Consider the following 26,784-nt stretch of genomic DNA (forward strand, 5'->3'; position numbering starts at 1 on the left):
TATACCAACAACCAGAAAGATCTCAAACTGATGAAAAAAGGCAATTAATAGATGCCAACATTGAAATCAAAGAGATATTAGAATGATCCGACAGTTTAAAGAAGCCATGATAAAAGTGTTTCAATAAACAATTGAGAAAATATATAAAACAAAATATATAAAACAAAGAAAGTCTAAGCAAAGAAATAAATGTGCTGACAAAAAAATACGAGACATAAAAAGGAACCAAATGGAAACTGTAGAACTGAAGAACAATAACCAAAATAAAAGGCTCAGTGGATGGATTCAACAGTGAGCTGGACGATGGAACAACAGGAATTGCTTAATTTGAACAGAGAAAACAGACTGGAAAAAAAAAAAAGTGAATGGGGTCTCAGGGACTTTGGGGACTATAACCAAAGTTCTAACATTCACATCAATAGAGCTGTAGAGGAGGAAGCAGATGGGGCTGAAGAACTACTTAGAGAAATAATGCCTGAAAACTCCCCAAATTTGGCAAGAGACATAAATGTACAGATTAAAGAATCCTAGCAAACCCCATACAGGATACACTCAAAGAAATCCACGCCCAGATACATCATAATTAAACTCCTGAAAACTAAAGACAAAGAAAAAACTCTTGAAAAAAGCCAGAGAAAAACATCTTGCCTAGAAGGGGAAAAACAATTTGAATGACAGTGGGCTTCTCATCATAAACCATGGAAGTCAGAAGAGTTTTTATCAAGTAAAAATATTTTACAATATTTTTCAAGTGCTAAAAGAAAAGAGCTGTCAGCCCCAAATCCTATATCCAGCAAAAATATCTAGGATAAAAGAGAAATCAAGATAGTCTCAAATGAAGAAAAGCTAAGAGAATTTGTCACCAGAAGAACTACCCTAAGGAAATAGCTAAAGGAAGCTCTCTAAACAGAAAAGGAACAATAAAAGAAAGGAAGAGCTATCATGCAAAAATATAGGTAAATACAACAGACTTTCCTTCTCTTGAGTTTCTATAGTATGCTTGATGGTTGAAGCAAAAATGACAACACTGGCTGGTATAGTTCTTAATGTATATAGAGGAAAAATTTAAAACAATTATTTTATAAATGTAGAAGGAATAAAAGGAAGTTAAAGCTTCTATATGTCACTCAAACTGGTAAATTGACCACACCAATAGACTGCCATACGTTATGTATATAAAATGTAATTTCTAGAACAATCATTTAAATAGCTATACAAAGAGATACACTCAAAAACACTATAGATATTTATCTAAAAAGTATTTAAATAACCCACAGGAAGACAGGAAAAAGAAAACAAAGAAATGAAAAAAAAAAAGGGTGAGAAAACAAAAAAGAAAATGGCATGTTTCAACCTCATCAATAATTACATTAAATGTAAATGATCAGGGGGAGGGTATAGCTCAATGGTAGAGTGCATGCTTACCATGCATGAGGTCCTGGGTTCAATCCCCACTACCTCCATTAAAAATAAATAAGTAAACCTAATTACCTCTCCCCAAAGAAAAAATTTTTAAAAGAAATTAAAGAATATTTTTTTTTAATTTTAAACATAAATGATCAAAATACACCAATCAAAAGACGGAGATTGGAAGAGTGGATTAAAAACATGACCCAACTGTATACTGTCTCCAAGCAAGTCACTTTAAATATGACAGTATAAACAGAGGAAAGTAAAAGGATGGAAGGAGATATATAATGCAAACATTAATCAAAGGGAAAGAGGAGTGACTATATTAACATCAGATAAAGTAGACTTCAAAGCAAAGAAAATTACCAGACCCAGAGGGGGATGTTATATAATGATAAAAGGGTCAATCTACCAGGAAGACATAGCAATCCTAAATGTGTATGCACCAAACAACTGAGCTCCAAAATATGTGAAGCAAAAACTGATAGAACTGAGAAAAGAAACAGACAAATCCACAGGTATCATTGGAGATTTCAGTACTCCTCCCTTAACAATTGTTAGCATAACTAGACATAAAATCATCAAGGATATAGAAGAATTCAATATCATTGACCAGCAATATAATCAACATTTATAAAACACTCCACTTAACAACAGCAGGATACACATCCTTTTCAACTACCCACAAAACATATACCAAGATAGACCTGGGCCATAAAATAAACCTCAACAAATGTGTAGGAAGTTAAATTATACAGTGTGTATTTTCTGAGCACAATGGAATCAAATTAGAAATCAATAACAAAAAGATAAGAACATTTCCAAACACTTGGAAATTAAACAACACATTTCCAAATAATCCATGGGTCAAAGAAGAAGTCTGAAGGAAATTTTTTAAAATATTGAAATGAAAGAAAATGAAAATACAACATATCAAAATTTGTGGGACATAAGTAAAGCAATTTTAACACTAAATGGATGTGTTAGAAATGAGAAAAAGTCTCAAATCAATAATCCAAGCCCCCGTCTCAAGAACCTAGAAATCGAAAAGCAAAATAAACCCAAAGTAAGTAGAAAGAAGGAAATAATAATGGTATAAGCAGAAATCAATGAAATTGAAAACAAAGAAAAATCAGTGAACCAAGAAGTAAATTCTCTGAAAAGACCAATAAAATTGGTAGTACCCTAGCAAGACTGACAGAGAAAGAGAGAGAGAGAGAGAGAAGACACAAATCACCAATATCAGGAATGAAATGGGACGTACTGATACGGACACAGCAGATGTCAAAAGGATAACAAATGAATACTACAAACAACTCTGCACACCTACATTTGACAAGTGAATCAGCTCCTTGAAAAACAAAAACTACCACCATTCACACAATATGAAATAGATCATTTGAATAGCCCTACAGCCCTACAACTATTAAGGAAGTTGAATTTTTCACTTAAGAACTTCCCAAAAAGAAATCTACAGGACCATACAGTTTCACTGGAGACGTCTACCAAACATTTAACGGAGAATTAACGCCAATTCTACACAATCTCTTCCAAAACACAGAAGAGGAGGGAACATTTCCCCTAAGATCTGGAACAAGGCAAGGATGTCTGCTCTCACCACTTTACTCAGCATAGTGCTGGAAGCTCCATCCAGTGCAATAATGCATAGGAAATAAAAGGCATACAGATTAGAAAATATTAAAATATGAAAAAAATGTCCCTATTTGTGGATGACATGATTATCTGCCTAGACTATCACAAGGAATCTATAAAAATAATAGTAATTTTTAAAAACTCATAGAACAAATAAGTGAATTTAGAAAGGTCACGGGAGTCAAGACAAGAATGTAAAAATCCATTGTTTCATATAGACTAGCATTGAATACACAGACATCTTAATTAAAAATACAATACCACTTATATCCACACATAAAAAGCAAATGGGTGTAAATCTATCAAAACATGTATAGGACTTGCATGCTGAAAACTACACATTGCTGATTAAGAAAATCAAAGAAGATCTAAATAAACAGACATATCATGGTTATGGATTATAAGACTCAAATTAGTAAAGATGTCAATTTTCCCCAAATTTTATATGGGCTTAACACAACTCCTGTCAAAATCCCAGCAAGATTTTTTGTAGATATGGACAAGATTATTCTAAAATTTATATAGAAAGGCAAAGGAACTTGAATAGCTAAAACCATTTTGAAATAAAGTAATAAAGTAGAAGGAATCAAGCTCTCCTATTCCAGGACTTAATGTGCAGCTACAGTTATTAAGACTGTGTGGTATTGGTGGAGAGACAGACACATAGCTCAATGGACAGAATAGAGAGCCTAGATGTGGCCCACACAAATATGCCCAACTGGTTTTTGACAAACGGGCAAAAGCATTTCAACAGAGGAAATACGGCCTTTTCAGTAAATGATGCTGGAGCAATTCGATATCCACAAACCAACAAACAAAAAAAGAACTTTGACCTGAATCTCACACCTTACATAAAACGTAACTCAAAATGGATTATGGACTGACATGTAAAACACAAAACTAAAAACTTTTAGAAAAAAATGGGAGAAAATTTTTAGGATCCAGTGCTAGGCAGAGAATTCTCAGACTTGACACCAGAAGCACCATCCAAAATAGGAAAAATGATAAATTTCCAAGGACTAAGACGTGAGTGGGAGAGAGAAAGAAGTGTGTGGCTATAAAAGGGCAACACGAGGGATTCTCGTGGTGAAGGCAATGTTCTTTATCTCAGCTATCAATTTCAATACCCTCTTGTGAAACTGCTGTAATTTTATAAGATAACATCATTGGAGGAAACTGGGTAAAGGGTACCTGGGATCTCTCTGTATTATTTCTTATAACTGCATGTGAATCTATAATTATCTGAAAATAAAAAATTTTAATTTAAAAGTTCCATTCATTAGTTATCATTTGTGTTCTTTTAATTTTAATATATCATTGTAAAATGTTTTAGGAAAAAACATTTTCAGTAACATACATGAAAAATAATGTCAAATTTTCCCTTTTTAACATTTACTTCCATGTATAACTTGGATGAACATACACTCAAATGTCATTTTGATGACATCATTCCCCTGTTTAACAAATCTTTCTGTGGATTTCCAAAGCCTAAAGCATAAAAACTCCTTAGCTTGGCATTCAAGGCCATCCCTATTCCAGACCCTTGTCCACCAATCCAGACTCATCCTTCACTCCTGCTCACTGACACATACTCTCTCTCCAATTCTTGATTACTTGAAGTTTTTTAATGTGCCTTGCTGCCTCATGCCTCTTTGCCTCTTCACCCTGCCCCCAAACACCTTCATAGCTTTCAAGACTCCACTCAACCCACCTCTTCTAGGATTTCTTGCCTGTTCCTCCCCTTAAGAGCCCATACCAGAGAGAATCCCCCATCCCTCTGCAGTGGCACCGTAACCTGTACATCTCTCTTGGTACCTGACACTCAGCTGCTGATGTGTCTTTCCCACCTTGCTCTGTGACCACCTTGAGGATGGGGATGTGTAGTGTCTACCTTTGCAGTTCCTGTGCTTCAGAGTGCCGAGCGCGCAGCAGGTGGTCAAAATGTCTGTGGAAAGGCTGACTAGCCAGCTCGCATGACTCCTGCATTCTGTTGGTTTCCTTGTTCTCCCCTTTTCTCATCCTTCTCCCTCCAAATAATTCATTCCTTACTGCCCTGAAGTCCTTTCGACTTTGTTCACAGGATAGTCAGCTGCGTGCATCCTTGCCTAAGAGTTCCTCAAGGACAGGCAGTGTGCATTTTTCAGACACAGCTTAGACACATCAAAAAGCTCAAAGTTTTTTTTTGTTTGTTTTTGGTTTTTTTGAGGAGGTACTGGGGATTGAACCCAGGACCTTGTGCATGCTAAGCACACACTCTACCACTTGAGCTAAACCCTCCCCCAAAAAGCTCAAAGTTGATTGATAAACAAGCTCTTCAACTGACTGACTGAACAAATGAATGAATGATTTTGAAATACCTTATAAATTACACAACTTAGCTTATTTTTTTACTCCACTCTAGGATCTTTTAGAAAGAGAGAGAGAAGACAGAAAAATACACAAAAACTATGTAACTCACAAGGAAGAGCCCTATGTAGCTGCAGCACAGATGGGAAGGAATGGCTACGTGGTTGGAATCATGAACATCACTGCACAGTTTTTAATTTTGGGGTTGGGTCCTTTGAATTGCTCTTTGAGACTGATGGAAGGAGGGAGGGCGGGAAATCATCACATCATTCCCACCCGTCTAGAGAAGAATCTCAGTGTGAGTCCTATTTCTTGAATATAGGGAAAAAAGAGATACAAAGACATGTCAGATCATCAAATGGCACATTTCAGTTTCATGCACAGTCCCAGCCTTAAGGAGTTTACAATCTACTTTCCACTGTAATCATACCAAACATTTGCCTTTGAAGTAGATTGATGTAATGAGGAAATAATGTACGGGAAAGAGTGTGGGCTGTAGCTTCCAACGAGCCTTGTCCAGGCCTGGCTTGACCGTTTGCTAGTTATAGGAGCCTGCCACCTAATCTGTTTCCTTGGCAGTAAAATGCGCTGTCAGACCACCTACACACGGGACAGGTGTGAGAATTAAATAAGATAATATATGTAAATTGTGGAGCATATTGCCTGGCACACAGTAGGCCAATAAATTGCAACTGACTGTCCCTTTCCCCATCAAAGGCACCAATCTCTGGATTATGAACTTCAAAATACCTTCAGGTGAAAAATTTTTCTCATTTAAACTATATTAGAAGCCAAAGTTATAATACCAGGAGAATACCTAAGAAAAGCATGAGCTGTGTTAAAAATGTTATGTGAGAAACCCTGCAGGGCTCTCAGTAAATACTTGTTGACTGACAAATGTATTGTCAGATCATAAAATCACAAAGATGGAAAGAGATAACAGCATAAAAAGGTAATTTGGAACCAGCACAGGATAATGATTATACTTCAATAAGTATTTTATTTTTATAAGCAACAGTAAAGGAAACTGGAAATCATTTGGAAAAAAAAATCAGGTTTTCTTTTACAGCCACAAGTTTATATGAACACCTGAGGCACAGTATCCAAAGTGCTGGCATCTCGCTGGCAAAATCGCTAAATTGGAAGCAGAAGTGTTCCAGGTATTGAGGGGAGTCTGTATTCGTGACATCTGTGGCCACCTCCTCCCACGTGACCCAGGGAACAGGAGACCCAGATGTCCCACACACCCGTGACTGAAGAAGCACCCATTCAAACCTGTCCTGGGGCGTCATGGTTCACGTAACAAGAGTTTATTGAGCTTTGCTGTGTTCCAGGTACCATGCTGGGCTAAGGGACACCAAGAGAGGAAGATCGTGATCCCTGTCCTCAGGAGGAGAGGTACACACGTAAATGATTGCGAGTAGAGACTGACTGGCTATACAAGTACACATGGAGGCACAAAGAAAGGAGTGGTCCATTTAACCTGAAGGATTACAGAAGTATTTCTCAGAGGTGGTAACAATCGAGCTAGACCTTAAAAGATAAGACACTCTACATGGCAACAGAGGGTAAAGGCGGTCCAGGCAGGGGAACCCCTGGGACAAAGGCCCAAAGTCTAAACAAAGAGGTGAACTCAGGAAGCTGTAAACAGTTCCATGAGAACCAGGGCATTTTTTAAGTCATACATAATGTATGTAAAACAGTATTTTACATACATTGTACATACATTTCTTCCTACTCTTGTGAAATTGGCAGCAAATAATTATTCCCATTTTGTTGATGCATGTACCATGAATTTACGCTCCGTATTCCATGAACTCATCAGTTGACCTAATTTTTTTAAATTTATTTTATTGTCTTTTTTTAAATGAAGGTACTGGGGATTGAACTCAGGACCTCGTGCATGCTAAGCATGCACTCTACCACTGAGCTATTACCATCCCCTCAACCTAATATTTTTTAATTAAACACTTGGAGTTATTGGTTATAGGTTATTAAATGGCCCTCAGTCATCTATGCCTTGCTCCTCAGAGGGTCTTGAATTTATAGGAGATAAGCTACTCACAGCAATGAAGGTCCTGGGAGGGATGGGAAGGCAGAGAGACTGAAGGATGGAGGGACACAAATTCCCAGTGTGGGCATCTCAATGGTGCAACAAAACAACCCAACATACTGGAAAAGTAAACATTTTAGAATTGTCAGAAATGTGCTAGAACTGTGAGTAGTACATGAATCAGCTGTGTACACTGTGAAACCTAATACTTGGGTTCTTTATTTCACAATATAAGAATTTCAAAAATTTCCATCAAGGAAAAAAAAAAAAAGAAAAGAAAGACAAGACATGCCAATTTGTGGAGAGACCCACAGTATCCTAGGGTTTTTTGCCACTACAGATCATCCTACTTATGCTACAGAAGTAGGCAGAATGTCCACAGCAGGCATCACTACATGATCTCAGTATTTTTTCCCACTGAACCTGAGCTAAGGAGATAAGGGGAGGTCAAAGGATAGTGCTAAAGCATCCCCGGTGCTGGTAAAAATAATGCTTTTAGGAACCATTGCAATGGCTCTATGGTTGCATTAAAATAACCACTTCAAAATATCACTACCCAATTTTATGTTCCAGGTCTGCCACGAAAGGGTTATGTAACCTTTTCAAAGGTCACATGATTTCTTTAGGCTTCTAATTCCTCTCCTGTAAAATGAAGACCTGGACCAGATAACCTTCAAAGTCCCATTCGGACAGTTCACAATTCTGACTTTCCTTTCTACCCCATCTGGTTATCCCAACCCTATCTGTACTAACAACCACTTGCCCTGGGCAGCTGCGGAAGTCTAACCCCTAGTCCCCGACAGGCATACAGGTGGAACCTTGACCCAAGTAGCACAGCTCAGCTGAAGTGCCCCGTGGGCCCCTCTGATCAGTGTCTCTGCCCCCCACCTCGGGCAAACGTGCACTAGAAGTCAGCCAGCAAGAAAACGATTGCTGCCCTTAAGGTGGTAACTTAAAAATCAATATTTGCCTTGCCCTCTGTGGTTTCATTTCCTGCCCGGAAATGGAGCTCGGCGCTGCACATGGGGCCTGAGATGACAAACACTTCAGAGATAGGTTCTGCATCTAGCATGGTTTCCTTCGCTCTTTGTGAGATATCGCTAAACACTACAGAACTTTTTTCTTTTGTGGGGTCAGGCAGAAAGCTTGCTTTGAATGAACTTTACCTTGGATTTCCTACTTCTGGATGAAGTTAGGTGGAACCCACCCCCCGCCAAACCAAAGTGCTTTCTACAAGGAACCCTTAGGGTAGGTAGGAAAAGAGGAGGCACCCAAGGGTCCCAGCAGCCAGTAGGCAACAGGTGTTAGAAATGCAGCTGCACTGGGCACCCTGCCAGGAGGACCACGGAGTTCCCCTGGGCAGAGCCCACCCCCAGCTCAGCAGCACTGGCTCACAGCCTGCTACTGGGGCAGTAAACTCCATCTGCATTATTTCTAAGGTTATATAAGGCAGGGTTTCAAAGGATGAATTATAAAGCCAAAGACCTGGGTTCAAGTTCCATCCCTGACCCTTACCACCTCTTGTGACTTAAGCTCTCTTAGCTTCAGCTTCCTCACCCATAAAATGATGCTACCAGTAGAATCTAATCATGAGGGTCATTGTGAGCATTAAATAAGACAGTGAATGAAAAGTAATGAGCTGTAATCACTAGCACTAGTGCTTTGCTGAGCTGTACTCGAACCAAGACCAAAGGAAAAATTAGTACCACTGAACCTGTCTTTGTTTAAAATCTTGATATATTGTTCACCATGAATTCTTTGCATTTTTTAATTTAAAAATGCATTAAAGCATTACTTATCGTGATTACTCACTTAAGAACTCAGTAAATGTTGGTTGCTGTTGTTTTACCATCATCAGGCAATGACTGTATGACAAAAATTAGCACTTAATTATCTAATTTCTTGTATTAGCCAATGCTGTAGGTGCTTATGCCCTGTTTTCTCACCTAATTTGTATACTTCTTAAGGGCAGAAATTATGATCTATGTCTTTTATCACTATAACGGCTGAGTAATAAGAGATTCAAGTAAGCGCATGTCCAGTGACTGCTTTTAGCCTAACATAGACAATTTCCAGTCCACTGTCCTCTAATTGTTTCATGTGTTTGAAGGTTTTGTTTCTTGATCCTTGAGGGCATGTCTGACACAAAGATGGGCGACAGAATCAAAGAACTGGCAGGGACCTTTGAGTTCATCTAATCCCATCTGCTCACTTTACAAAGAAATCATCTGATGCCCAAAGAGCCTGAATGATGTGGCCAGACCTCTCAGTGACAGTGCTGGGTTGAGAACTCAGATCTCCTGGACTCTTTCCACTCCAGTACTCTGTTAATTTTCTTTTATCTCTCCATGTCCATCAGTATCAAGCACAGAATTCTGCATGTAAGAAAAACTCAATAAACGATGTAGATGGCTGACTTCTGGAACTTGAGTAATCTTTGCTTACAGCGGGAGTAAGGAGTCACTGTCCAGAAACGTGTATGTTATTTATCAACTGTCCACATCTCGTGGCTCAGTGTGGCAAGGTGGTTATGAGAACGTTGGATTTGGAGTTAGATAGCTCTGTGTCAAGTCCTGACTTCTTTACTTCCTAGCTATGTGACCTTGGATGAAATTAAGCTTCTTAATTGAATTTTCCTCATCCAAACTGTGAACATAATACTAGTACTTATCACATGGAATTGTGAAAAATTACACAAAACAAAAACATGTCAAGAGTATGGCAGACTGCCTAACGCATAGTAAAAGCTCAACAATATTAGCTATTATCACTATTATGATATTAGGATATTATGATACTATTATGAAAGTAAGGCCCTCAGCGGTAGGTGGGCTACAAGGGCATAGAGATGGAATTATATGCATGGTTGTGTAATATGCCCACATTTTAATGTAATAGTGGATAAAGACTGGGAATGGGGAGCTAAATTATCAATCCAGCGCCTATGATTATGCTATATCTATTCCATGAAGCCTCGTGAATAACTCTGACCTCCAGTGTATTCTGGGGGATCTCAGTTCCATATAACCATGACAGGGACCCCACACGTACACACACACCAGCTGCCTAGCTCCTGAAACTTTACAGATTTCCAAAAGCAACAGGAGCCCTGGCCAGTAGACTATAAAAAGGGACCTGTCATAGAGTCAAGAATGCCTAACTATAATCCCATTTTTAGTTCCATTTCGAGACAAAACAAACTATATTAGCAAGGATGCCCAATCGATCAGCAGAAGGCCAGACACACATAATAAGACACTCCATGACTTGGAATGGTGCCAGCACAAGCCTGCCACCATGAACAACACATGGAGTAACCCAGGGAAACCAGTCCCACAACTGAGTTCACACGATACTGCACCTACTTTCATTCTCTTTTGCCCTCTGCACAAAGCAGGACTCTGAAACCAAATTTCTATGACTTCACAGGAAGACGTGAGGTGGAAGTCTGTGTGAAAAGTATCCTAGTTTTTAATACTCAGAACTTGGGTGAAAGAAACAGCCTTGGCTATCCCAAATTTCCAATCAAAGACCCTAATATTTTGCATTTTTTCAGCATCTTTATACCCAAATCCACAAACCCCCTCTGCATGTCTGATATTAGCATCTCAGAGAAGCAGCTAAGAGTTTGTTGAAGCCATAGAACTTTAAAGAGCAGTTAATATTCAAAGCACTTTTGAATTTTGAAAGATGAGGGGAAATACAAATAAAATTGTTTTTCATCCTGGGTCACATCCTCTGCTGGCAACCTGAAAGTTCTCTTAAAATTCAAGGTTTCCCAAAAGCAATGTGGTATCCTAAATTTAATCCTAAAATAGGAAAAAAAAAAAAAAAGGACATTAGTGGATGAAATGGTGAAATCTGAAAAGTCCACAGTTCAATTATTAGTATAATACCAATGCTAACTTCCGAATGCACCATGGTGACATTAGATGTCAACACCAGGGGAAACTGAGTGAAAGATACATAAGATCTCTGTATTTACCTTTTTAACTTTTCTATAAATCTAAAATAATTCCAGAGTTTATTCAAAAATTTATTTTTAAAAATCTTAAAATTATTCTGGAGCTTATTCAAAAAAAAAAAAGTAAGTCAAGACTTCTTTGCCAAAGAAACTTTGTTTGGTGGATGAGAAGGGTGGGGATTATTTTTCTCTCTCTTCAGTGAAAATTATATTAAAAGGACAAAAATCTCTAGTCTTTCACTAGACGGTGAAACCAAAAGACGGTGGCCAACTCCTTTCCTCCTCAAGATAACATGTTGGGAGGGCAAGGAGAACTGGGATGTGGGCTCTGCAGTCTGGAAAATGGAGACAATGATCTCTCTCTCAGAAGCATCTCTATGGGGAATCAAGGACACAGTGGAGCCAGCGCACTCGGCATGTGTCAAGGGCTGGGTAGATGGCATGTTCCTTTGCTCCTACTCAGGACATTCCCACCAGCAGCTCCCAGCAGCCCCTCAGGGAAACCTTACAGGTGGTCCCTCTGGGCAAAAGGATGGCTCCTCTATCTTGGCAGGCAGAGCTCCCCATTTTCTTGGCCTCAGAGGACCTGCTGGATGGCTTAGCACCTGGACAGTGAGCTGTGGCCTCTCAGCCCCACTTCCAGAAGCAGCTGGTATTCTCCAGAGCTCCTGTCAAGCTGTCTGTGCAGGGAGGAGGTGGGGGCGGGGGGGCAGCTCTGTCCTTGCATCACTTTTTTAAAGAACAGCCCAACCATCACTCTGTGGGGATCGAGAGACCACTTACTTAACTGATTTACTTTTCAGTAGGAGTGAGAAGGGGACAAATGAGTCATGAGCTGAGGCTGGGGGCCCAGCCTTTGCCCCACAGACTGGCACTGTATAACACCGCAAGGGGGGTCATTTCTAGAGCAAATTTTGCTCCCCTTGGCTTGGCCCAACTTTTAGAATGTCCACCCTGACTCACTGTCTTTTGCTTCAAGGAAACTCTCAAATTAACTAGACCTTGTCATTGTGTGACGGTGGAGAACCCATACGTTCTCCCTGGGGTTGTCTGGTCTTGCAGATAGAGGCTATTTGGTGAAAGTCCCAAGTTCTTATGTCCTCGCTCCATGGGTTTTTAATTTTCTTGAGTAATCTCTGTTCCAAATCTTCTGCCTTATTAATCTTGGAAACTACCCAAATGTCCCAGAAACTGAAAATGTTTTAGTATGTATTGTCTCCCTGACAGCCTCAACTACCTAAGGTGGCCACGCGCTCTGCCAGCCCATGGGCTTTCTTTAGAAGTGACCAGGGTACCCGTCAGGTATGTGGGTACCATCAAGGACATCTCACATTTTTTTGTTCAGTTAGCACCTGAATCCCCTTCCTATGTTCAGGGAGTCCCTCTCTCTGGGAGGCAGAGCTGGTCTCCCTCTAGGGAGCTGGAAATAGATATTTAGATTAGATAGATATTCGCTTACTAGCCTCCCTTGCAGTGGGAGGGCTGGCCATGAACTAGACTCCACCAATCAAAAACACCTAGTCCAGACTTGGATTTGGAAACTAGTCATACAAGAAAGCAGGAGTCACACAGAATTCATCCTGGCAACGGGAACAGCTCCACCCAGCTTACAGACACAGCAGTGGCGGCAGACTGACGGCAGTTTCCAGCCCTGACTGTCAGTGTGCGTGGAGGCAAGCTGCGGTGTCTGTGTTCAGCAGAAGCTGCACTGGGTCTTCATCAGACCAGCTCTCCAGCACCATTTGGATATTTGCCCTGGCTGTAGAGCCCTGGAGCCTGGTCCTTTGACCTTCCTGGAAATTCTATGAGCCTGAGCCCACTTCACAGGTCAGCCACCAGCATGCTGTTCTTTAAAAATGACAGAGATGCCTGCCCCTAGAGAGCTTGACAGGAGCTCTGGAGAATACCAGCTGCTTCTAGAAGTGGGGCTGAGAGGCCACAGCTCACTGTCCAGGTGCTAAGCCATCCAGCAGGTCCTCTGAGGCCAAGAAAACAGGGAGCCTGCCTGCCAAGATAGAGGAGCCATCCTTCTGCCCAGAGGGACCACCTGTAAGGTTTCCCTGAGGGGCTGCTGGGAGCTGCTGGTGGGAATGTCCTGAGAAGGAGAGAAGGAACATGTCATCTACCCAGCCCTTGACACATGCCGAGTGCGCTGGCTCCATGGTGTCCTTGATTCCCCATGGAGATGCTTGAGAGAGAGATCATTGTCTCCATTTTCCAGACCTCTGCAAAGTAGAAAACAATCCATTAGCAGATATCTTGAATTTTCCAAAGGTGCTTCATACCCATCATTATACTTGAGTTCTGAATATATCATTACCCCTATTTTAGAGATGAGGACACCAAGGGTCCGAAAGGCTGAGTCTTGCTCAAGGTCACAAATCAAGGAGGAAAAACCCAGGTTTCCTACCTCTTAGCCCAGTGTCTTTTCCTCTGCCTCTAACTCTCCTATAAACAGATCATAACAAAGAGGAGGCCGTCTCTGAAAGGGAAGCATATTCCCCGCAGATCATCTAAAAACCAAGATACCCACACCCTAAATTTTGGACAGTAGTTGTCGGCTAAGAGAGGAGAGGCTCAGAAAAGAAGACAGATCACCAAATCCTCTGGCCCTGAACAGGCTTCAGTTTGAGTCCCCAACACGGAGAGAATTCCCTTGGCCAGTGACCAACCCAGAGTCCTTCCCATTCCTTCCCGGGACTTAGACTCATAACAACAGCAACAGCAGGAAAAGGGCTTCATGAACATAAAAATAAACAAACTTTCTATTTTTAGCAGGGCTGCAGCTGTGAGAGCTTCATTATTTGCTTTTTAGCTGCAGCACTCTGAGGGAGGAGAGGCAAGGCTGGAGGGAGTAGGGGACGGGGACAACTAGGGACAGTCGCCCTGGGAGCCAAATTTTCCGTTGCTGAACCGAATTACACACAGGCCACAGAAACCCACGTCCAGCCTGGAAGTCTGAGGAGTCTGTAGGTCTGGAAAAACTGGAGAGAGTCAACCAGGAAGCCAGCCTGGGACCGGGCTCTTTTCTGGCCATATATAGAAGTAAATCATCTTTTGCGCACATGGTTTTTAGAGCGACCAAAGACTGTGTTGTCCACTGACTCCATCGGAGGAGTGGAAGGTAATCTTGTAGGTAGAGACCTTTTCCCTCATCACTTAGGTTCTAGTTGGAACCTGTGTGAACGTGGCAGGAACTCAGAAGCAGGCTTTTCTTGGTTTAAACCCAGCCAGGGTCCAGCATTCTCAGTGAGCCTGCAGCGTTTTCTCCCATCCCTGCCCTCGCTGACAGCAGGCAATATCAGGAACTGGAGAAAGGACAACTCTAATGCTGCAGGGAGGGAAGAACTGAAGCTGCAGTCCCTCCTTTCTGTTTGCCTGGAACGGGACTAGACGTTGTGAGAAGGGAGCTCCCAGGCCACCACTGAAGAGGAGCAGAAAGGTCCTTTCTTTTTTTTTTTTTTTTCAACATTTTTTATTGATTTATAATCATTTTATCAATGTCACAGCGCCTAATCTGATTGCACAAGTACCTCTTGAGCTGTGCTAATACCGTCAGCCGTTTAATAACCTTCTCCCATGTCATCTTTAATTAATTACGTTCTTTTCCCCTCTTGTGGCCCTTTTCATGTATAGTCCCAACTATATTTTCAGTCCTTTGTCAGGAGACAGAATTGCAGACCCCAAAGCGGTACTGAGGAAGGAAAGAAAGAAAGACAATGCTTCAGGCACTTACAAGGCAGTAAGTGCACGGCCAGGGCACCGTGCTCTGTCGCGCTGGGAGAAAGCCTCTGCAGCATCCCGGATGTGGCCTTCTGGCCGACGGTCCTCATTTACCGGCAGATGTTTAGCAAGCACCGCACTGTACCGTCCCTGTCCACACACAGCTTGCAGTCCAGTGTGGGGAACAAATACACAAGCAATGTCATTACGGCAGGGCAGGCTCTAAGACAGGTAAGCACAGAGTCCCGTGGGAACACAGAGGACTGGCTTCTACCTCAGTCTTGGAGCGTCAAGCTCTTTTCAGAGGAGACAGTGGCTGAGCTGGCACCCAGGCAGGTAGAGACTGGTAGGGGGGAGGGTTTCTCCTCAAACACTCCCCATGTAAAAGTAGCTCTCAAATAATACCATGACAAGAGGACATAGCAGGGCTGAAATATATAAGAACTTAACCTCAGCACTCAAAGATAGTCAGTTTCTACCTCCCAATAACATTTATCTGGTTATCCAACAACAACACTAAGCAAACAAACTGTTCTTGAATTATAAGACAGTATCATAATCTATCCGAGTGTGAACTTTGACAGGTAACAATGTGAGGTCTGGCAGAGATCACACAGGCTACTGAATCCTCTCACCAGGTGCAGGAATCCCTTCTACAGTGTCCCTGCCAGGTGGTCACCCAGCCTCTGCTTGGATGACTCCAGTAATGCGGAGCTCTCCACGGATCAAGGCAACTAGCTACTTAGTTTTAAAGGCCAGAACTGGTATAGTGCCCTCTACCAGGCTGGAGTTAAGTCTACCAGTCTTTTCACAGTCCTATAAACTCTACAAAAGGCCATCAGATAAACTTTCTTTGAGAGTGGTCAGTTCATTTTTCAAAATCTGCCGTGATTCCAACTACTAACATACAAATTCTAATCTCCTTCTAAAAGACTAAAATAGCCCATATCAAAATGTGAAATTAGTTATCTTTGGTCACCAGGTTTATGGATGATACTTTGTTTTTCTCCTTCATATTTTTGAGTCTTTCTCTAGTTTTTTGCTCTAGAGAACGAGCGTGAGATTAAGAAAGGATAATCAAATAAGTAATGTCCTTTACAAAAAAGTTCTACCATGTTTATCCCTCCATGCTGTACCCAACTTAGAAACCTTTCACTCTCTTTCCTCGTCTTCAAAATCTTCTGCACCTCCTACACTGTGACCAACCTACCTCTATCAGAAAAGTTTCCTCGAGTACTCTGGTCCTGACTGCCTTTAAATCCAAGTTATGAAATTGAGTGCTTCATTCATTATAAACAGTATTCTACTATCTGTTAATCATTTCATGGATCAGTTGCACATTAAATTGTAAATTCTTTAAGGGCCATATCATAGTGACTACCTGGCACGCTGCAGAGGTTACTGGAGCTTCTCCATGAATATTTGCTAGTGGTAGATGGATGGAAGAAATTCCACTGGGGTATACTGATTAGCTCAGTTGATTAGAGCACAGTTCTAATGGTTAGAGCACAACTCTAATTTAAAGTTTTGTATGTCATCTGATCCTATGTTTCTCAAACTAGGGTGCCCACAACTATAGAGGTAAATGGAAAAGTATGTTAAGTGTATATGAAGCTGTAATATATTAAATAATGTCTTCCTAAAGCAAAAATGTCCTGCTTTTTAGGAATACTCTGGTGGAAAAGTGTGAGAAGCACCAGGTGATTCCAAGTGCTGGAATCTCCTCCAAGGCTGACATCCAGATACTGCTTGAGATCACCTTTGCTTCTGGATACTTTCAGACACCAGTAGGTCTATATCCCACCACGAGACGTTCCTGGAATGTATTGTTCATCCTGCATACAATAACATAGAGACCACTGGCTTAAGAGCCAGAACACCTTAGTTCTGGTCCAATTATGCAACCACTATGGGCAACCAGCCTCTTCAAGCCCCAGCCTCTCAACTACTCTGCCCTTCTAACAAACGTTGGGTTAAATTAAATAATACACTTGAAATGTCTTTGTAAACTGAGATTTATGTGCAAGCTCCAGGTGTTATTACTGTTGTCCTTGTCACCCCCAAATCAGCTAATTTGAGTGCATCCCACAGGCACAGAGGCTGCTTCCCAAACCTGTCCAGTTGACTAAGCTCCACTGCTAGGGAGCTCTGAATTCAGAAAGTTCTAGGTGGAAACCTGACTCTAGCGTAAGCTCCACCAGACTGGAGTCTCATCCATTTTTATGTATCTCATGTTTTCATGGTACCTGGAATATATATGTGCTGAATGAATGTGTTTCTAACTATTTATTGGAATCTCTGCCTTCTACCATTTACCTGATCTTTGAAAAATTTTTTAAACTTTCCAAATCTCAGTCTCCTCATCTATTAGATAGATATAATAGTATCTCGTGGTGTTAGAAATTTAAAGGTAATATGCAAAAGCCGCCTGGCACATAGAAAGCAATCAGTCAATGGCAGTTAAAACAAAGGGAGAGGGTGAGTGTACTTGTGCAACTTAGTAAATGAAGGCTAGCTCATTATTTTATGGTTTTGTCAGCCCTTCCTTTTACCTGTCATGAAAGAGGCAGCCTAGGGAAAGGAAGTTTGCAGCAACATTGATGTTCTGAGTCACTGAACTAGTTAAGGAAGCAAATTTCAAAGGCACATTACTTTGTGGGCCCTCAGGGCAAAGGGAATAAACAATTCCAGCCTTCACAACAACTTCTTCCAGAATGAACATGCCAGGCAGGGTGGGCTGGGGTTTTCCAGATGTCTCTCTGACCAAGTGACAAGCAATGTTTTACCTCGTCTGAGGAAATGCTATATAAAACCCGCACAATGGGCTCACTCAAGAAATCAATCCATAAACCAAGAGCAGAAGACAAGGGGAACCACAAAGAGGCGAGAAGAGAATTCTGTGGGGCTCTCTTGACCCACCCCGAGACCTCCGCCAGAAAATGGAACTCCGTGTCCCTTTGTTTACATGTGCGCTAAGCCAGGACAGCGCTGGAAAAAAACTGCTTTCAAGACACAACGATGTGGGGGTGGGGAGTGGGGGGTTAGTGCTGTGTGACAGAAACAGAAAATGAAAACTGAGCCCCTTCATGCTCCAGAGGTATAAACAAAGGGCCTTCCAAGCCAGCACCAACCTCTCACCAGCCCCGCTGCTGGGAGCGGGGCTCCGTCTCTAGAACTTACTTACAGGAGCACTAGAGAGAGCACAGAGCACTTGGAGCGGACCGACACGGGTTTGGGGGGAGACATGGGGCTTACCAGAGGAGGCACTTCAGAGTTTCCTAAGCTTCCCCCAAGGCCAAGATTTGGAGCTCCAGTCATAAAAGTAACATTTTCCCTGGCATGCCTGATGTAGCACTGAAGACATGCTGGATGGGGCATGAAAAAGAGCTCCCGGGAAAAGTGTACTGTCACTGCTCTTTTTAGAGGAGCTTTTGCAATTAGAGTAATTTATGTCAGAATTAGACAGTTTAGGGAACAGAAATCTAATTGCAAGAGATAAATATAATAACTGGTATGAAACGGGCTCACAAAAATCTGTTTAGAAATCCAAAGCCAAAATGAAAAAGCAATGCATTTGAAAAAGGCAGTAAGGGGTGGGCAAGTGTGAGAAGTGGGCAGAGGTGGGGCGGGGAGGAAGCACTTTCTTAGAATGGCTGTAATTTAGCTGGAAAACTCGCTGGTTTGGGGGTAACCTGCTAAAACTGAACATGCATGAGACTAAAAATAAAAGACAGTATCAGCTGAAAATACTTGGCTAAGGTAAAAAGAACAAGGTTTTGCTACCTTCATGAGGCCAAGGCCACAGAGACAGTAGAATTAGGGAGATAGGCTTGGTGATGCCCATTGGCTCAAATCCAGGCCAGGACTCTTGTCTACAAAGACCACATGTACACACACGCCTGCTGGGCGCCCTGAACTTCCGACCACATGAAGTATATCTCAGCTTCCTGCAGTGCTCCTTTATGGCTCTGCCATCCACGTGTCTGTCCAAACCCTTCTGGAATCCATTTATGGTGCCAGCTTGCGCCACCTCCAGGAGAGAATCCATCCCATAAATTCATTACCTGCCGCACGGTGTAGTATTTCCGCTGACTTGTCCTGAATTTGCCTCCCTCGTGGTTCCAAGGCGCTGCTACGTTTCAAGATCCAGTGAACAAGCCTGTACTCATCTTATCCGCACCACTTATAGGCTGAGCATCTCCTTCTAACAGTCTGCACCCTGTCAACAGCCCTTCTGCCTTCCAGGAGGCTCCTAAAGCACCCAGGCTGCCACTGAGGGACTTTCTGTAGCCCGTGTACACTTCTAGACCCTCTCCCAAGTGTCGCAGGCAAGAATATACCACAGTTTAAGGCGACGGTAAGATAATGTTCTCAATTTAATATTTTCCATCCCTGAAGAATATGCCCACTTGGGGACAGCACTGTCCTGGGTGCCAACACATTATATTCGACACAGCTTCTAGACTTAGGGAGTTTGCAAACTGATGGAAAAGTGTCTGCAGGCAGCACAAGGTGGACAGATGCTGGCCAAGAGTGTGGGTCAACTTGTCTGAAATGGGGCATTTTCAAGAAAGAAAAGCAAGTGTGGTTAGTCCTGGCCTTCATAACAGGCTATGATTCTATATTAAATACCCCCTTGATTCTCACAGCACCCTGAGAGGGAAGTAACACATTTGCCCCCAACATATTGATGTGAAACCAAAGCTTAGCAGGTGCTAGAGTGAGCAGGGTGTAGTCACACAAATCTCCAGTCTCAGTTCACAGATCTGCTTATTTTGGCTATTTTTTTTAATTAGATGTTAATGCTCTGTTTCACTCCATTTAGAGCCCACTAACCTCCTGACCACTCCTAAGTGTCTTTACCAAAAACATGAAAAATAATGAGGATAAAGCACCGCAGGTGCCTAGGGCCATCCATGATGTCATCAGCATTGGGATTTCACTGCCAAGAGAATAAAATAGTAGATGGGAGCGCTAACCTGCTTTCTCGTAAGGGATGCATCATCCACCCAGAGTGAGAATGCCCTGGCTGGATGCCCACTCCTTTACTTCTGCCATCATTGCTTCTTCCTATTAATGCCAGTCCCTCAACAGACTCTGCAGCCTTGGTAAGCCCGGGTGAGCAGATCCGCCATCTTGCCCCCTGCTTTCTCTGCCGCTGAAGCTACTGGCCTTCCCCATTTACTAAGACATCACAGAGATACCGCCTTGTGGACAGGCCTCCAGTTTTCCTTCCGCCATTGATAGCCACGTCTGTTAAGCCCTAAGCTCAAGTCAACTACCTCAATTTCTCTTGTTTAGTTTCATCTTGTTCTCTCTTAAAAGCAACCCTAAAACTTGTCGCTGAGGCCACAGCCTATCTGTGATGCTGCTCTAGATTTCCATGAAAGCCTCTTCTGTAACCTCCCCTCAACAGGCCTCATGTCAGGCCTGAAAGTTATCCCCGCTCACGTGTGGAATTCCTTCACAGAAGGTGAATTCCTCCTCTACTTGACGATCCAGTAGATGGACTGAGGGGCCAGGCTTCACCATTAGTTATGTGACTTTGAGGAAGCTACTCTGAACCTCAGTTTCCTCATCTGTAAAACAAGGATGATACTACATCTCCTAACTGCGTTGTGAACGGCTAAATGGTAAGTTATGCGCAAAGCCCTGGCACAGTGCCGAGTGTCCTCAGCAAGGAAGGACATCTCTGTTCCCCAATCTTCATGTCAGCATTCAAGGCCTCTCTCTGCCGCTGACCCAAACCCACCCCTTCCTCAGGGCTCTGTTAGACTCTGGCTTTAAGCTCCAAGAGTGTGAGAGGAACCAACCCTACACGGGTAGACAGGTGTAGGGCCAAAGTGGGACTACAGATTGAAGACTTTGCAGCTCAGTAAGCGCATGTGCTGAGTGAAGCCCCTCAGCCTAGACACTTCCAAGCAGTCCCTCCAGCCCGATCTTCCAACCTCTGCTGGCCCTACCTGGCCACCTGTTAGCCCACCTGCTTCTGGGACCCACCTTTCCCCTCTTCTTGTTCAAATTCAGACTGATTTCCCTCCACCTGGGTTTCTGGGAAGAGGGTCTCATCTAACTTCCATTAGAGCCATTAGAGGAAAACTATTTTTTCTCTTTCCTTAATCATCCCTGGCATTTCTGACTAGAGGGCTGGGTTTTCTCTTTGGTCTTTCAACTTAGTCATTTAGTTTCTCCTGCACTAACAGAAACAGATCTCTTGTTCCTCAGTTGAAACAGCTGGCTGCACCAGTCATTTGAATGCCCACACGCAGAGGCCAAAGGACACTGGCACTCAAGCACGGTAGGTGGAGGGAGGGCAAGACACAGCTCAGCACCTGGGCACTTGGCAAAAACAGTCAAGGGGGCAGCATCTCGAGTCCGTGTCATGGAAAGACCTCCAAGGAGCCCCTAGACATCCCAGGGCCAGGTTCTGTCATCACCCCCCTCTCCCTACACACACAGTAACCTTGGAGACAGTGAGCAAGCTCCCTGCCCTGGGTCATCAGAAACATTGTGTCTGAAGTCCTCCATCCCACGTGGCGTGGCGCAGCTCTTTCATTTCCTAGCTTTCCAGGTGCTGGAAACTTGACCCACGACCTGAGTAAAAAGTGGATGTAAGGCAACTGAGGATGAGAGGGGAAGCACCTCTGAGGACTTTATGAAGGCAGTTTCCCCTCCATCTCTGCTTCCGACAACTCCTGCTGATGCACAGTGTTCCTTATCACCTCCAGTGAGCCCGGCAAAGGCTTTTCTGAGGTGTTGCGTGCACCCCTCGGTGCACACAGCGATGACCAGGGGAGCCCGTTTCCTTTGCTCAGATAAAGCACTGGAGCCTCCACTCAATATGCCCCATGGCCTCCCTCTCCAACACCTTCCACCTCCTTTCCAAGAAGGCTGCTCTATTAGGAAGGGCTGGGCTGTTTTCACATAAACCGACTTTCCTCGGTTTAGGGCTCCCGTCCCTGGGAACTTAAGTGCGCCTGTGAAAGCGACTGGGGACTGGCGCCGCAGGCAGGAGAGCGAGCGGCTGCGCCCTGCAGGAGGCGTGCTCCGGGACCACGGGGCACCCACACGTAAGGGCGGGGTCGGGGAGGGGGTAACTGGCGGGAAGACCGCGAGGGTGGGAAGGTGCGTCTGGCTGGGCAGTGTGCGCCCAAGTCCAAGGGCACCCGGCCTCTGCGGGCCCCGGGGAGGAAAGTTTGGGCCGAGCCCAGGGAGCGGGAGAGGGAGTGAGTCTGATTCAGGAAGTCGAGCCTCTGACATCAGGGGCAGGACGGAGTTGGAGTGAAACCTCAAAAATGCGAGGCGTCAGCCAGCGAGAGGGCAGGGAACACAGAGGGCGCCTTTCTCGCAGCCGGCGGCAGGTACGCGCGGCGCGGGGCGGTCCCCGCTGACCCTGCACCCAGGCCTGGACCGCGCAGGACTTCCAGGGGCTTCCGACGAGACATCGGGACCTCGCCCCTGCGCCAGATCGCTGTCTCGCCGGCAGCACCCGGCGGACCCCTGGGCAACTCGCCTGCAGGAAGCCCTCCGGTAGACTCAAAGGTGAGTCTCAAGACTTTTGTGGTTGTTGTGTGTGTGTGTTTTAAAAACTTGATTTTAATCTGCCTAAGTTTGCAAGGGGACTTCCCACTCACTTCTTTCCTTAGAAGGATGAGACCAGCCCCAGAGATAAGAGAGATTTAAGAATTGTTTCCAAATAGCCTCTTGCCCCTTCACAACTTCACTTCCAGCGTTTCCATTCTTTGTAGGGATTCTCAGCAGCCTGACATCTGCTTCTGTGCTGAGTCCACATGGGCTCCTGGCAGGTTTTGGGGTGGAGTTCCCTGCCTCTGGCTGACAACAGCTGCCATAGGAGACGCTTGAAAGGGACAGAGGGCCGTTCTGTTTGCTACTGAAAAAGCCAAGGGTTGAGACCCTCCAAAAGCATCCTGGGCTCAGACGTTTCTGAATTATTCCAGGTGAAGCCAAATTGTCTAAGGGGCTAAGAAACTGGCCACAACAAAAACATGGCCTGGAGCCAGGGGTGGGATGGGAACCTGCCTACTATTCCCGGAGCCTTGGGGGAGATCTGCTGTGACACAGACTGCTTCCTAACTTCCCTGCCTCTCTAAGCGGTCCCACTCCCAGCCCCCACCCCACCCATGAAGGCAGAATGGAGGACACAATGAGACCTGTTTCCCTAGTATTTTGAAGAGCTTCACAGGAATACATTATGCAATAATAGAGTTAAATAAACTGTAGACATCAGCTAGTGGGAACAGCGTCCTGCCTAACCGAAAGGGAAACTGAAGCAGACAAGCGCTGCCCTCACTTCACAGAGGACGCTGGCAGCCCGTACGCTGGCTACCTTGCAGAGCTGCTCCACGGATTCTGCTGAATGAGGAAGGGAGGTGCACATGAGCATCAGAGGAGCACTTTCCTTCCAAAGCTGTTGCTTTTCATTCACTCAGCTGAAGTCCATAAGAACCTGAAGCTAATTTTAAGGGAGCCTCATTCTGAAGTCCTATTGGATAATGGAAGAGCCTTGGGTTATAAGGAGCTGGACTTGTAGCATTGACACTAGGTTGTTCCTAACCTATACAAAATGGTTTGAGAGTTCCACCAGAGAATTCAGCAAGGATCTTACCATCAACCTCTTAGTCTGATGTGCCTACATTTTGCCTGGTGCTAGGCTGGGATGGCAGCTATACTAAAAAAATCTGATCAAGTCCTTCATCTGAAATTCTGGTTCCCCATCCCCACCCCAAATACAGCTTTAGGAAAGAAATGCATTGCAAAATAAGTGTTTCTCCAGCCTCCAGATTTTGTTAATATTTAGCCTGTGGAATAAAGCAACGATGATTTCTGCCCTTTTCCCTGAAGACCAACCCCAAGAGACTAAGGAACACTCAACAATCCGAGTTACTGATTTCGTCAGAGGGATGTACATCTATCCCATCCATTCATTTCAGAGTTACTGTACCCACTGTGTGCCAGGCAGCATGCCAGGACCTTGGAGTCCAAAGAAAATACAGTTGCTGCCTTTGAGGACCTACAGTCTGGTAAAAGACAGAGAAATAAAGTATAGTTCAGAATAGTAAAGCTCATCACAGCAGTAACTATGGGGCGCTGAAACATTCCAGAGGAGGGAGTGAGTAACTCCCCCAGGAATTACCTGCAGATGTGATGGATGAGCAGGTGTTGAAAATGATCAGGTGTTCCTGGGGAAAGGGTGTTTCAGGCAGAGGAAGGAGTGTCAGCAAAGTCAGTGGCGGGTTGGGGGGAGTGCACGTAACAGGGATCCCCCCCCCCCCCGCTACAAAGAAGAGTGAGCTCTTTCCTGTCGCAGTGGGAAGTTATTTTTTATTTTTAAGCAGGGAAAGGGTATGGTCAGATTTGTGTTTGGCGAGAGAACTAATGGCCAGATGGAGGCTGGCTTGGAGAGATGGAGAAGAGAGATAAGGAGGCCCTCAACTAAGATAATGGCAGAGGGAACTGAGGAAAGGGCATGGAGTTTAATGGTGTTTAGGAAGTAGACTCAAAGGCACCTGGTGACCAGGTGAACGTGGCTAGGGAGCAGTGAGCAGAGCAGAGGATTATAAGGTGCTGAGCTGTGGATGGAGGGGGATGCATTGTGATGCTTGCCATGGGAATCACATGAACTAGGGAAGGAGTGGGCTTGGGAAGCAGACTGTGGGAGAAGGTGATGAACACTTCAGACACGTTTAAGTTGGATGTACACAGGAGATGTCCAGGTGGAGATACATGGGAGGCAGTGGGTATACAAGGAGTGGGTATACTCTGGGGCCCAAGGACAAGCAGAAGCTGCTCCAGTTTAACTATCCCAGATGCTGCACATAAAAGCAGCACTGAAGGAAGCTAAAAAGGCCTGTGTTACACTACCAGTGAGACCCCGCTGACGCTGAAGAGTCTTGGATTTGTCAGTAATGGCCTACAGATATTCTCTTCATATCATACAGATGACTCTCTCCAGACTCCCAAGGCTCTCCCCGGTGCCTTGCAGGATGCTACCTAAAATGTTGCCGAGAACCCTGGGTTAATGGCACAGGTGGTACAGATGCATTTAACTGAACAAATAAATCCCCAGGAATCCCTCCTCCATGTGAGAAACGAATGCTTTAAAGATCTGTCAGGACCTCTCTAGAACTCATACTGCAAGTCTAGTCATTGCACCTGTGTGGGAGAGGCCTTCCTTCTTTAAAACAAGAAGGACAGCTTTCTCAGACTAATTCTAAACCTCTGTAGAATGGTCCTTTCGGTCTGGCTGCCAGTGTCTGGATCAGGATTTTATGTGACCGGGTGTGGAATTAAAAAAACCTTGAACTTGGAACTAGACAGACATGGGTTCAGTTTTTGCCTTAATCACTTATTAGCTGCCCTTGAACAAGTCTTTGAATCTCTCAGCTTCATTTCCCTTATATTTAAAATGGGGATAATTATAATGCACCAGGGCAATGGTTAGAATCAGAATCAAACTGAAAAAGAAAGTACATTTAATGTGCTACATAAATTGTAAGGTTCTATAAAAATGTAAGGTGTTTTATTATTATTACTACTAATCCTTCCTGCTGAATCAGATGGACTGTGTAGGTGTAGGATCTGGGCAGAATCTTATGCCTGGACTTGCAGCTTTTTAACTGCGTGAAATATTTTAAGTTACAGAAGTCCCCTTCTGTCAGAGCACTGGCGGGCATCTATCCTGGCCACTTTTCTTTTTACTCCTTACCTAGCGAGGCCATTGACCAAAGAAGGGAATGCTCCACTAAAGCTTTTGTAGGTTGGGCACTGCACGAGGGCTCCTGGGAGCTCACAGGGCTGAAAGCAGCCAGGATTCCCCTTGCTAGGCCATGCATGCACCCCATTTGCAGCCAAATCCACCTGGGGAGGGGGCCACTTTTTTCCTAATTCTCACCAATGTGCCAGTTGAGCCTTCAGTGACCCTGAATCTGAGCATCTTTTTAAATTTGTTTTATTTTTGTTTCCAGACCAGTGGGTGGGTGCGCATTGAAGTATAGTCAATTTACAATGTTGTGTCAATTTCTGGTGTACAGCATAATGTTTCAGTCATAAGTGTACATACATTCCTTTCCACATTCTTTTTCATTATAGGTTACTATGAGATATTAAATATAGTTCCCTGTGATAAACAGTAGAAATGTGTTGTTCATCTACTTTATATATGGCTGTTAGTATCTGCAGATCTCAAACTCCTAAGTGAGCATCTTTTGCTGGCTTAGATGTCTCTGGTTTTCCTCTGTCCCAACCAGAGAAGCCTGACATATTCCAACCCAGTGAAGCTCAAACTTTATGCCAACATCAAAACTTTCAAGTAAACAGACTTCTGATAGGGGCTGGTTGTTGATGAAGAAAAGGAAGTAACCACAGACGTAGAGACTTCAAATGGAAAAACACCGTAGAAATAAGCCAGCTCCTCCCCCTCACTTCACAGATGAGCAAACTAAGGTTCAGGGAGTGAAGTGTGTGCCCGGGTCAACAGCTGGCTAGTGAAGGGACCAGAATCCTAGTTCAGGAGTAGTGAACACTCTCCAGGGTTTTTGTCACCTGGACCATCTGTGCCTCACACACAGAGACATGCACAGACATTCAAATGCTGGCAGAAAGGCAAAATGAAAAG

General features: G+C 43.8%; 1 protein-coding gene and 1 non-coding gene across 2 annotated transcripts in view; both read left to right on the top strand.

Moving 5' to 3' along the window:
- The first annotated feature begins 1,391 nt into the window (after window positions 1-1,391).
- Window positions 1,392-1,463, top strand: TRNAG-ACC. The gene has a single exon. It is a non-coding gene; the product is annotated as a tRNA-Gly (tRNA).
- A 20,639-nt stretch (window positions 1,464-22,102) lies between these two features.
- The window catches only part of KIAA0040 (KIAA0040 ortholog), a 29,540-nt gene continuing 24,858 nt past the window's right edge, over window positions 22,103-26,784 (top strand). Inside the window, exons 1-2 of the mRNA XM_032463684.1 lie at window positions 22,103-22,219; window positions 22,501-22,691. The gene's annotated coding sequence lies outside the window, so the exon portion shown is untranslated. The remainder of the gene's footprint in view (window positions 22,220-22,500; window positions 22,692-26,784) is intronic.

The sequence above is a fragment of the Camelus ferus genome, chromosome 21 (assembly GCF_009834535.1).
Source record: "Camelus ferus isolate YT-003-E chromosome 21, BCGSAC_Cfer_1.0, whole genome shotgun sequence".
Lineage (NCBI taxonomy): Eukaryota > Metazoa > Chordata > Mammalia > Artiodactyla > Camelidae > Camelus > Camelus ferus.